A 13917-nucleotide genomic window follows, 5' to 3' on the forward strand; every position below is an offset into this window, starting at 1 on the left:
ACAGGATTTTCTTTTTTTTTTTTTTTTAAAGCAAGCCTCCCACGGTAAAGACTCACTGGTCAAACAGCTATGTCATCTGTCTACAAGGAAATGGCAGCAGGAGATTGGAACCTGCTTTATCTCTGGTAATGAGCAACTATTCAACGGGAGCTCAACTTGTTTGTCTGTGCGACGCCTCTGACCCATGTTCAAAGTTATCCAGAGCGCCGCATAAATAAAAATGGTCAGAGGACACTGAACAGCTGCAAAGCCCAAGTTTCAGCCAGCTCAGACAGCTGACAAGATAGCAACAACCAGATGGTACTGCTGGGGATTGTCTCCTTCTGCTACGGAGGTGGCGATGGGATGGCACAGCATTTTTCTGCTTGGCTGCTTCCAATCATGGCTTTCCCCAATGGCAAGGATGTGCAATTACTAGCCCTGCAGGTGGTCCCGCAGGCAAGAAAGCACCCATGCAGTGGAAAAAATAATACATCTAGCAGGGTTCTATAACCAGCTGCAGAGCCACACACATAGTCAGGATCCCGGGCACATCTCCGAGGTCACCTGCTTGGTGCAGGATATTTACGGACATGTATTTATATCATTCAGGTATGTTAGCAGGTGGAGAAAACACATTTATGCCAAGTGATTAAACGTTTGCCAAACATTAAAAGTAAGAGACACAACAGGAAAGTGTAGTTCTGAAATTTAGTTATGGCAGTACATTAAAAAAAATATCAAATGGAATGAGCTCATAGTATTTATGGTTATACCAATGGAGTTTATTACTTTTGTAGGTAAAAAAGAAAACAAATGTACATTAGGGTCGGCGTGAAAAAATACATCTTTCAAAATCCCAGCCAGCCTGAGCAGAGCAAAATTCTTTACAGAGCATGGTCAAAAGTTATACCACAGGAAAAATTCCCTTTTGAACACTAATGGCAATCAGATAAATAATTGGATCAAAATTGAATACATTATTGTATCAACAAGCTATGTGATGTTTATTATTAATATAAACTAAGTGAATAACGAATACACCTCAGTATAATAATAATTTAAAAAATTGCAGTTTTTTTTAAATATATAAAATATGTTTCAACATTTTTTCATCCTTTGTTGCATCTCAGTGCTACTGATTTCTTGCAGCCTCTTTTCAGACACTTCCTAAGTACAGGCATGTACTTCAGTAATGGCTGCTTGGTATTTCCCAGGGTGGGTTTTACGGATTCTAACAAATATGTCTGCGTAATGTGTGTTCAGACAGCCACTTGTAGTCTCCTAGATAAGGTGACAACACAGGGGCACATTTGGGAGACAGACACACAGTGTTGTCACCCTATGGCAGGACCACCAGGTACTGTATCTTTGTCATGAATGTGAATGATTGAAAAATATTGGAAAAGGCTTCTGAAGTCACTCCAGCATATTAGTTTATATGAGTGGATTTCTGTAAGACAGTTTTCTGTAAGACTAGTCAAAAGTTTAACTGCTACTAGGCTAGCCGATTGATGATGTCAGTAAAGCCACACCCCCTGATTTTGACGGCAATATGGAGGTAGTTGAAGATGGTTATCACACATGTTTTCCTTCCTATTGGACTATCTCTGTCAGCAGCTCCTGTTCCTACACTCTTCTATGGAAAAGAGTAGTTTTTGGTATACTGCACAGTCTTCCTTCCTTACTGATCACACTGATCAAAATTCAGCCAGTTCAGCAGGGACTGTTCGGTTCAGCAGAAGTCAATTTGAAAAGAGAAACGTTGCAAAAATTTTACTGATCAGCTGCAGATTGGTGTATTCTGACAGAGAAGGTGCTACTGTCAGACTACAATGTCCAGAGTGGTGGATTCCACCATCCACCTCAATTGTGTGGATATAGGAATTTGCTCTCTTTCTAAATGTACAGCCAGCATTACTTTCTAGCACGGCACACAGTGAAAGGCAGTAACGGGACTGATTTGTGTAAGATAATCAATATACAAATCTGTGCATAAAGGTTACTTTACACTATTCAGAATTGAAATGACTGCACAATTCTTGAGCAACTTATACTTGGAAGCAGATAATGATCCTGGAACAAAAGATGTCACTAAGTTTCTGAGGATAAAAGAAAATAAAGGCATTGCAGAAGGAGTACTGTGATAACTTAGAAAATGCAATAAAATGTTTTACGTTGGGACCTCTGATCAACTCAGACACTGCTGATTCTTATGATGAGTCTTAATTTGCTTTCCCGTTAATTGGCTCATATATAGTATATATTGTTTGGGTAACTTGCGCATCTATACTGTGTTCTGGCTGAGCCCAGGTTAGTCAATTATCTCATGGCGACATATGCCCTACCTGGGTTTTATCTGCCCTGCAGGGTCCTGTGTCATTAGAAGGCGCCCCTTGACTCTCTCCCCTATATGATATGCTCTACCTGTGCGTGAAGCACTGGTTTAAATTGCAACATGAGCTCTAGCTACTATGGTAATATTAGCAAGATTATGGTATCTTGTTATTGTATTTTTTTTTTGCTTTCTGTTGTACTTTGTATCTTTTGAGGTCTCGGTATGCCCAATAGGCTCTGTAACTCAATTTTATATACTCTAATAAAAGAGAAGTTGCAAAAAAAAAAAAAAAAAATAATAATTATGTATTAAGTTGGTCATGTACCATACAACCTGATTGTACAAATATATACCAAAACTATTTAATGGGGACAAACCAAAACAATCTATTCAATTAGTATCAAATCAGGTTAGCCCTTGCTCTACACAGTTGATGGTAGCTCTAAAGGAGATTATACATTCAGATGGTATAGTGTATGGTCAGCCCTGCACCTGGCATGTATGCACTTAATATGAAAATATCTTGCTAAATCCACTTTAAAGGATAACTAAACCCAAGAACAATATGGTAACAATAAGGTAATATATGGCTGCTTACCGTTCCTCAGATGTGATGGCTACATTAGTTGAAGAAAGGAAAGAAGCACTAATGTGGTGGGTACTTCAGATTCCTCCTAAATTGGCCCTAGTATGTGTGTATATATGCATGTCACCTGGGGACCTTAGATTTTAAGTTCCTCGAGGGTAGGTATTGATGTGAATGTACAGTATGTTAAGCAGTGTGCAAACATGCGGCGCTATATACACTGATCAGCCATAACATTAAGATTACGGATAGGTAAAGTGAATAACATTGATTAGATGGTTACAATGGCATCTGAAAGTAGGTGGGATATATTAGGCAGTAAGTGAACATGTTGTCCCTTAAATTAATCTGCAGAAAATATAAAAAACGGGCAAGAATAAGCATATCAGCAACTTTGCCAAGGGCCATATTGTAATGGCTAGCCCCATGTCCACAGTCAACAAGCACCTACAATGGGCATCAGAACTGGACCACAGAGCAATGGAAGAAGGTGGCCTAGTCTGATGAATTTTCTTTTACATTCTGTGGCCTTGCAGATGCGTGTATGTTGCTTACCTAGGGAAGAGATGGCACCAGGATGCCGTATGGGAAGAAGGCAAGCTAGCAGAGGCAGTGTGATGCTTTGGGCAATGTCTTCTGAGAAACCTTGAGTCCCGCCAATCATGGGGATGTTTTTTTGAACCTTAACACCTACAGTACCTAAACATTATTGTTGCCCAAGTATAACCCTTCATGGAAACGGTATTCCCTGATGGCAGTGGCCTTTTTTAGCTGGATAATGCACCCTGCCAGACTGCAAAAATAGTTCAAGAATGGTTTGAGGAACACAACAACAAATTTGAGGTTTTCATCCAGCCTCCAAATTCTTCAGATCTCAATCCAATCAATCATTTGTGGGATGTGTTGGAAAACAAAGTCCGATCCATGAAGGGCCCACCTTGCAACTTACAGGACTTAAAGGAGTTCTTGCCGTGTCAGGTAAAGGCTGTTTTGGTGACAAACGGGGGCCTTACTTAACAATAGGTGGGTGGTCATAATGGTATGGCTGATCGGTGTAAATGCCTTTAATATATTAACAAAAGTATGTCTGGGGTTCAGCCACAACCACGTCTCCCTCAACAGACACAACAGCAGGGATAAAATGTGTGTTATTTGCAGGATATAATTTCCCAGCTGAAAATACAGAAAAGCCTGAAAAAGAAAACAAATGAAGCCACCACATCAAGTGACTGGTAAGCAGCAACAGATTTTTTTAGTTAAGATACACTTTCAATGACAAGTTCACCTTGTGAACAGGTTACATGTTACACCTGTATTTAGTGTGTAACATGTTTAGCACCGTCCCCTCACCTTCCCTTTCCTGTGATAGCAGGGAGGATTCATCTCCCCTGCAGTCGGTCACATTTTAAAAATCGATCAGCTATGCAGGTGTAGGGATCTGTGAATGAATAAACTTCAAGTTCACCTACCACCATGTCAGATAGACCTGTAGTTTAAATAAACTTGTAATACATTCACACACCCTCCAGCTTGCAAACTGAAAGCCCGCACAGAGGTAGGGGCAGAAAGATGGAGGGAGAGTGTGCAGAAGCCTGACACTGACGCATTTTACCTGCAAAAGTGACATTATCCTCTAAGTATTTTGATGTGAATGATGAAAATCTTCCATAGGCACCATATACAGTATGTATTAGCTGTAATACAATCACTACAACTAAACAATTGGTTATCTAATAAAAAGCTTATATTGTCCAAGACGGTCATGCATTTATTCACTAAACTGTACTGAACAAATAACCATTCCTCATGCGCTACAAACCAAGATGGGTGTAATGGGCCACAGAAGCAACCAATCTGAAATCATCATATATTTTCTAATAAGGTTGACAAAACAAAATAAATCTCCTGATGGATACTATTAATAATGTCACGATTTGTGCTTTGGTCCAGAATTTAAAAATTTGCCTCTTTGTATAAGATAGCATCCAAATATTGGTTTAAAAGTGGAAATATAAGAAAGCTATAGGATCTAAAGGCTTATGTATAAAAAAAAAGTCTGTATAAAATTTCACAAATTAAACAGATATCAGGTTGCAAAGAGCAACGCTAGAATTTATTGATTATGTTCCCGATTTAATAAATTATTTCCTATCATTTTTATGAAAAGTTTAAGTTTAGAACCCAAATCTGGGATATTAGCAACCCCCTACCTCCCACCCCTTCTCTTTACTTCTGTTTAGTTCTTAAGGGTCTTTCTTCAGGTGTCCACATCACTGCCTGCATGATATGGATGCCTATTGGTGGAGGTGACACTTCCAGCAGCAAGCTCCTCACTCAGACTCCAAAAAGGTAAAAAAACTCAGGGGGGCCATTGAGAGGACCATGCCAAAAAAAAAGAGAGAGAGAGCAGGGAAAAATGCCTATTCCCCAGGACAGGAATTTAGCTTGGCTCATAGAGGAAACAGACTTTGATCCATTATACTGCAAGATGACTTAGGAAGAGCTGTTTGGAATAAAGAGTAAGATAACGGATGACCAATTAAATTTAAATTTTGCCAAGAGTTGGACTTTAGAGTAGGAACCCCCTTTTAAATAGATTACTAAACAGAACCACTTAATACTTTTAATTAATGAAAAAACAGCCCAGTACCTATCACCCTTGAAAATGGTGTTGGTGGCCACTATGTCATGTTGAAATGAGCATACTCAAGCAAAGTACTGAAATCTTCAATTGTATTTGGAATATACCTTTTTCTCCTGCTTTAGACCTATTTTGCATGTGACAACAACCTTACATGCTTCATGAACCATGAGGGCACCTAAAAAGTTATTTCCTTTACATAAAGGGCTAAAAATTTGTAAACTAATAGGGTTGCTTTTTCTTTCCAAAAGGCAAGTGTTTGGAACATAGGCAATAGAATTAAAGAGACGTACGCATTGAGATTCTGGAAGGAAAATGCCGTTTAGCTCATGAAACCTACGAGCTGATTCACACGTGTAGTGCGGACTGAAGCTCAGGTTTCACAGCTAATTGATGCAGCAGTTGTTCAGCGGTTCAGGTCAGGTTTACATCAGGATCAGGTCAGGATTTTATCCTGTTTACACATGTGCAGTTTAGAAACCCACAAGCATCAACAGCTTGTAATCCGCACTTGAACCAGACTGCACTGCTCAGTAATCACAGCACTCTTTCAATCCGCACTGCCAGTGCACAAGACATATGTGAACAGGCACCACAGGAAGCAATGTTATTTCATATGTCATGTATATGACATATATTTGAACCGGCACTAAGAGTTCCATTTATTTTCCAGGCTGAGCTATGTAAAATAAAAACACTGAAAGCGGATTGGTCAGATGGCAGCAAAAACTGCTACCTTTCTTGCTGCCCTTCTACTGAAAATTATTCTCACCTGACTTATCTGACCAACAGACATTAATGCTTTGAATCACCGACAAGGAATAAGTATGCAGATCAGCAGATGACATAAGTCATATGTGTTTTGGGTCAGCACCAAAGTAATTCTTCTTGCAATCTAACAATACTTGTGCATAGAGGCTGCTATAAGTGCTTTATTGCTCCCTATCGCCCACCACAGCTCTATAGTAGAAAACAAGGAACAGAGGGCGCACCAGTCTTGCGCATTACCTTTGACAGTTTTATTGTATGAATAAAATAAATATATACTCACAAACAACTCAAAAAATGAAGCCATACCAGAGTCCACAATGCACTCGGAGCAACCGGGTCACCTGGCAAGTCCCAACCACAATACGATCATTGGCTGATGTGTTTTGAGGGGGGATCCCCTCTTCCTCAGAGATCTGAGGCTTCATAATTTCTGAGTCCAAAATCCTAAACTCGGATATGCCTTCATTTATGAGTTGTTTGTGGGTATATATATATATTGTATTCATAAATAAAGCTGTCAAATGCACAAGGCTGGCTCATCCTTTGTTTCTTGTTTTTCAGTATTTCTCCTGGGTTTCCCCAGCCCTTAGAGGGCAGCAAGGCCTGTGCTAGCCTAGGAACAGCCAAGGGCGTGAGATTCTTCACTTGCCAGTGCACTGCTCTTGAGCGCAAGAGATTTTTCTTCTTTGTCATAGCTCTATAGTAATCTCTAGGTAGCAGCTGTGAAAACACAGGGCAAAAATTGACTTTACCTTCAAAAGTCTGTCTGTTGTCAGTCAATTATTCCAGCCAATGGAGAAAGAAAGGATGAAGACAGTAAAATTAAATTTATTAAATGAGTAGATTAAATTTTCTCATAGTTAAACAGCTGCTATCTAGGGATACAATAACTGTTGTGCACAGGTACTGCTAGATGGGATAGCAAGAGGAGAGGAATGAGTCACTTTAAAAGTACTGAAGCCAATGGTTTGTCAAGTAAGTCTTAATGGAGTTGTGTAGGCATGAACAAATTAAACCAGAAACCTGCCACAAGTCTAAAACATTTTTTCCTTTTATCCCATTTCTTTATTGAGAAACAACTTTTATTACTTACTGTGATGTCATTCTGAGACATGAAAAGTTCTTTTAAGTGCAGCTACTGGGAGGAAGGGGGTGAGGGGAATCGGCAGTGTGCCCTATGTCAGTTCTTATTGGCTTAGGCACACCCCTGCAGAACTACTCCCAAGATTCTTCCAAGAATCCTTTAACAAATTCTTTGCGGGCAGGCTCTTAGTACACAGACAGGGCTGACAACACTAGTTTAGATTTCAGTTCAGCAGTGTTTTAGCCTGAAACAGGAAGTTAAAGTAAAACTCCAGGTATAGATTTTACTGCACAGTTACACGAGTCCAGCTTACATGCATAAGCTATACCTGTGAAACCAGAGTGGAAGCGGAGAATCACTGTAGTAGCCACTGCTACTACAGTAGCATGGACACGATTTACAGAAAGCCGTGCTTTTTTTTCATTTAATGCAAGCTGTTCTCTGATTGGATGAAATAGATTTGCAGGGTGGTGACATCACAATCTCTACCTCGTACAGTCAGAGAATGCTTTGTATTCATTGCCCTTTCCAAGCAAGAAACCCTTGTGGTTACTATGCAGCAGGGGAGTCGCTCGGCACAGAGGACTCCTAAAACAGCGGGCAATCACTGCAGTAGCGGTGATTGCTACAGTGATTCTCTGCTTCCACAGTGGTCCCACGGGCATAGCACAAGCATACGTACAAGCTGAATCAATGTAACTATGCAATAAAATCCATACATTCAGCTTTAAGAACTCAGTGTATTTCTGGCAGGAGCGACAGGGTTTTTTTTTTATTTTGCTGTGACATACAGTTTAACTAGCTGTTTAGTATTTAAAAAAACATAACATGGCAAGAACTCTGCTGAAAGAGACCAGATACTGCTAGCATCAGCTTTATTTCAACCACATGCTTGTTCTTCTGGGAATAATCAATCATCACCCACAGGGGGGAAATCAACTTGATCAAGCATCTATCATCTAACTTTAGCAGTATCTATAGGCTCTTGAGACCTGTGGCAGTACAAATTTAATTCACCAAAAACAAAAGCACCTGAACAAGCACACCATCCAAGACCTAAATCTTAAATTCATGTTTTTGGTTTTAAAGAGTCGGCCCCCCCCATTTTTTTTTTTTTCAAGAAGGATGGGTGCTTTAATCCAAACGGTAATGACACACACCGATCCAACATTACTTGAAATTGAGTGATTTGCACGTTCTGACAAGTTTACAGAACTCGGATAAATGGCATGAATGATTTCAATATATGCTCATACTTTTGAACCAAATGGTGAAGGTTAAAATCTTTCCTTTCAAGGGCCTCAATCAGCCACAAAGGAAAACAGTAATCACTGTCTTTTCAGCCGGCCCAACCGCATTTGTCAGCCCTTTCTCCGTCAATGCAGCCCGAGCAATCAACCTGCCAAGCATTCAGAATGGAAAAACAATCTGAAAATACAGGGTATAATGCACCTGCCAGTGAAAATGGCCATTTCAAGAAAAGCTAGTGATCTCAGTGACCCTGCTGAGGAGGCGGTGGTGCAAAGGGGAAAGAGCGCTTCAAAGAATTCTTACTGATCTGCACTCACTAACACACTGACACTTCTTTACAAAGCATGCCAGTTAGGGCTTTTGTGCTTCTTGGAAAAGAAAGAGAAAGCTTTTTGGGGGCAAGATAATCACGGAATGGAAAAGTGGTGGCGGCTGTGCAGAGGACAGTGCTACAATACACTGCTCATGAGGAGGTGCATGCTAACTACACAACTATTGTTGATATACATATATGTGTGTGTATATATATATATACATACATATATATATATATATATACATACATATATATACACACACACACACACACACTACACTATTGCAGCCTGGTGTTGCTCCAAAAGTGTATGGTAGTGAATGGAAGGAAGTGGATCTTGTCATGAAAACCTACATCAGTAAATCTATAATTTTTTTATCATAGGTGTATTTTAAATGATAAAAACAGAATGTCAACCAAAAATCTAGAAATAAACATGATACAAATGTTATAAATTGAGTTGCAGTTCAGTGAGTAAAAAAAGTATTTGATCCCCAAGCAAAACATGACTTAGTACTTGGTGGAGAAACCCTTATTGGCAAGCACAGAGGTAAGATGTTTCTTGTATTTGATTACCGGGTTTGTGCTTCTTCTTGAGCCATTCCTTTGTTGTCTTGGTGATATGTTCTGGGTCATTGTCATGCTCAAAGACCCATCTTCAATGTTCTGGCTAAAGGAAGAAGGTCCTCATCCAAGATTTTACAATACATGGACCCGTCCATTGGCTTCTCAAGGTGGCAAAGCTGGCCTGTACTTTTAGCAAAAAAAAACAGTCTCAAACCATAATGCTTCCATCTTCATGCTTGACTGTAGGGATGATGTTCTTAGGGTCATAGTCAGCATTTTTCTTCCTCCAAACTTGGCGAGTTGAGTTAATGCCAAAGAGCTCAATTTTGGTCTCCTCTGACCACAGCACTTTTGCCCATTCCTTCTCTGAAACATTTAGATGTTCATTGGCATTGCCTATTTTGTTTACAGTCTCTGGACTTTACGGATGGTTTTCTTAGTTACATGTGCCTTCTTGAAGAGGAGGACCTTGCGGGCGCTGCAGGATTTCAATACATGGTGGCGTATTGTGTAACCAATGGTTTGATTGGTGACTGTGCTCCCGCCTGCCTTGAGAGCATCATCACAAGCTCCTCCCGCGTAGTTCTGGGCTGATCCCTCACTTTTCTCATGATTCTCCTTGCCCTATGAGGCAAAATCTTGCATGGAGCTCCAGACAGAGGGCGATTGATGGTTATTTTGTATTTCTTCCATTTGTGAATAATCGCTCCAACAGTTGTCTCCTTCTCACCAAGCTTCTTGCTGATGGTCTTGTAGCCCATTCCAGCCTTGTGCAGGTCTACAATCTTGTCCCCGTTGTTCTTTGACAGCTCTTTGGTGTTGACCATCATGGTGGTGAGGTTTGAATGGAAGAAAGATTCTGTGCACAGGTGTCTTTTATACACGAGTTGTCGTTAGGAACACCTTCTTAAATTGACAGGACTAATCTGTGTACCACATGAGCACATAGCCAGTCTGTGGGAGCCAGAAATATTGTTGGTTGGTAGAGGATCAAATACTTATTTTATTCACTGAACTGCAACTCAATTTAGAACATACGAATTGTGTTTTTTCTGGATTTGTGGTTGATATTCTGTCTCTATCTCTATAATGCACCTATGATAAAAATTACAGACCCTTCATTTCTTTGGAAGTGGGAAAACTTACAAAATCTGTAGGGGATCAAATAATTATTTTCCCCACTCTGTGTGCATGTGTATATACACACATATATACATACAAACATTTTCAAATCACATGCAATTCTTTGCAGTGTGATTGAGCCCATTCATTTTGCATGGGCTCAAGTTGCACCGCAAAAGGTATCAGTTGCAGGTTCAGGAGCATTTGCAAACTTAAGAAACACTGCTCAAAAAAATTTTTTTAATCAGAGTATAGCATAAAGTCAGTTAAACTCCTGGGACATTGATCTGGTCAGTTAAGTAGCAGAGGGGGTTGTAAATCAGTTTCAGCTGCTTTGGTGTTCATGAAATTAACAACAGGTGCACTAGATGGGCAACAACGAGACGACCCTCAAAACAGGAATGGTTTTATAGGTGAAGGTCACTGATATTGTTTTCCCTACTCATCTTTTATGCCTGTTTTTCTCTAGTTTTGTATTTGGCTAGGGTCAGTGTCACTACTGGTAGCATGAGGCGATACCTGGACCCTACAGAGGCTGCACAGGAAGTCCAACTCCTCCAGGATGGCACATCAATACGTGCCATTGCCAGAAGGTTTGCTGCGTCTCCCAGCACAGTCTCATGAGCATGGAGGAGATTCCAGGAAACAGGCAGTTACTCTAAGAGAGCTGGACAGGGCCATAGAAGGTCCTTAACCCATCAGCAGGATCGGTATCTGCTCCTTTTTGCAAGCAGGAACAGGAAGAGCACTGCCAGAGCCCTATTAAGTGGCCTCCAGCAGGCCACTGGTGTGAATGTCTCTGACCAAACAATCAGAAACAGACTTCATGAGGGTGGCCTGAGGGCCCGACGTACTTGTTGACTTATGAGGGGTTTATGTATAATCTTCATCAGCAACTGTAAATAGATATTTTTCTAACTATATGTTAACCAAGTTACAAAGCTGGAAATATCAGAGCTTGGTTTGATAGCGATGTGTTGTACATAGACATTGAAACAAGTGATCAAGTTGTAGAGATAGCTTTGTATTGTATTGGAGGAATGTTTGGTGTGTAAACAGGTGCATGCCACAAGGAATGTTCTATTATGTGAGAGGGGGCAACCACTAAATTAACTACCTTATCTCAGACTTTATGGGGCCCACATAACGATCTAGACCAGGCCATTTAAATCTCTTTGTTGGTATGAGGGCCACTTCAAAGTACCCTCTCTTTAGATATGCAATGGTGATGGCTATCTGGGGAATGTAGTTTTACCAGGCTATGACCTAAGGTTCCCTCCAAACTCTCGATAATGGAGGGAATTTTGAGGAGAAAGCCTGAATCCAGACGCCTCGGTGCCATGACCTGGCATATGTAATTTTATCACTAAAAGGGGAGGCTCTGGGATGGGGCTGAGTTATGTAAGCGATATGGGATGGGGAAACTGTCCAATCCTGGATGAGATGCGTCAGATATGGAAGATGGATTGGATAGTTCTACCAATCGGGATGGCCCCATGCAAGTCTATGGGAGATAAGTGTATATCATATCAGAGAAATATTATATTTCATATTCCATAGATTTGGTCAACATAATTGGCGACCAAATCTATGGAATATGAAATATAATATTTCTCTGATATGATTTGATTAACCTTAATGAGAGTTCTTTGACCAAGAGTGAAAGGTTTAACACAACAACCAAAATTTATTGGTGAATAGTAGGGAGGTCTAAACTAACATACCACAATCTATCTATTTAACAATAAGAAAAAGAGAAACAAAATGTATATGATTCACCCAATCCTAAACCCACAAACAGCAAGACAGACAACACATACGACAATCATGTATACATATAAGTGCCAGAGAAATGTCCTGATATTTACCAATGGTGTAGCATGGGGGCCCCCAGGATCGGTGTATCTTCTCTCCTGTCTTCCTCCAAAACCTACCCTGATAAACACTTATCTCCCATAGACTTGCATGGGGCCATCCCGATTGGTAGAACTATCCAATCCATCTTCCGCATCTCATCCAGGATTGGACAGTTTCACCATCCCATATCGCTTACATAACTCAGCCCCATCCCAGAGCCTCCCCTTTTAGTGATAAAATTACATATGCCAGGTCATGGCACCGAGGCGTCTGGATTCAGGCTTTCTCCTCAAAATTCCCTCCATTATCGAGAGTTTGGAGGGAACCTTAGGTCATAGCCTGGTAAAACTACATTACCCAGATAGCCATCACCATTGCATATCTAAAGAGAGGGTACTTTGAAGTGGCCCTCATACCAACAAAGAGATTTAAATGGCCTGGTCTAGATCGTTATGTGGGCCCCATAAAGTCTGAGATAAGGTAGTTAATTTAGTGGTTGCCCCCTCTCACATAATAGAACATTCCTTGTGGCATGCACCTGTTTACACACCAAACATTCCTCCAATACAATACAAAGCTATCTCTACAACTTGATCACTTGTTTCAATGTCTATGTACAACACACCGCTATCAAACCAAGCTCTGATATTTCCAGCTTTGTAACTTGGTTAACATATAGTTAGAAAAATATCTATTTACAGTTGCTGATGAAGATTATACATAAACCCCTCATAAGTCAACAGTACTCTAGTGAGCCCTGTGCTCACTGCCCAGCACCATAGAGTTTGATTGGCATTTGCCACTGAACACCAAATTTGGCAGGTCCGCCACTGGTGCCCTGTGCTTCTCACAGTGAAAGGGTCTGGAGAAGCCGTGGAGAACGTTAAGCTACCTGTAACATCATTCGGCATGACCGGTTTGGTGGTGAGTCAGTGATGGTCTGGGGAGGCATAACCATGGAGGGACACACAGACCTCTACAGGCTAGACAATGGCACCCTGACTACCATTAGGTATCGGGATGAAATCCTTGGACCCACTGTCGAACCCTACACTGGTGCAGTGGGTCCTGGGTTACTCCTGGTGCACGACAATGCCCGGGTCTCAAGTGGCAAGAGTGTGCAGGCAGTTCCTAGGGGATAAAAGAATTGATACCATTCAATGGCCCCCATGCTCACTCAACCTAAATCCAATAGAACACCTCTGGAATATCATGTTTTGGTCCATCCGACGCCGCCAGGTTGCACCTCAAGACTGTCCAGGAGTTCAGTGATGCCCTGGTGCAGATCTGGGAGGAAATACTGCAGGACACCATCCGTCATCTCATTAAGAGCATGCCCCGACGTTGTCAGGCATGCATACAAGCACATGGGGGCCATACAAACTACCGAGTACCATTTTGAGTT

General features: G+C 40.9%; 1 protein-coding gene across 6 annotated transcripts in view; it reads right to left on the minus strand.

Annotated features, from left to right (window-relative positions):
• Positions 1 to 13917, minus strand: part of DYNC1I2 (dynein cytoplasmic 1 intermediate chain 2) — a 155803-nt gene that overhangs the window by 49928 nt on the left and 91958 nt on the right. The window lies entirely within an intron of this gene.

The sequence above is a fragment of the Staurois parvus genome, unplaced genomic scaffold, assembly GCF_062004578.1.
Source record: "Staurois parvus isolate SC_StPar_1 unplaced genomic scaffold, SC_StPar_1.0 ptg000530l, whole genome shotgun sequence".
Classification (NCBI taxonomy): Eukaryota; Metazoa; Chordata; class Amphibia; order Anura; family Ranidae; genus Staurois; species Staurois parvus.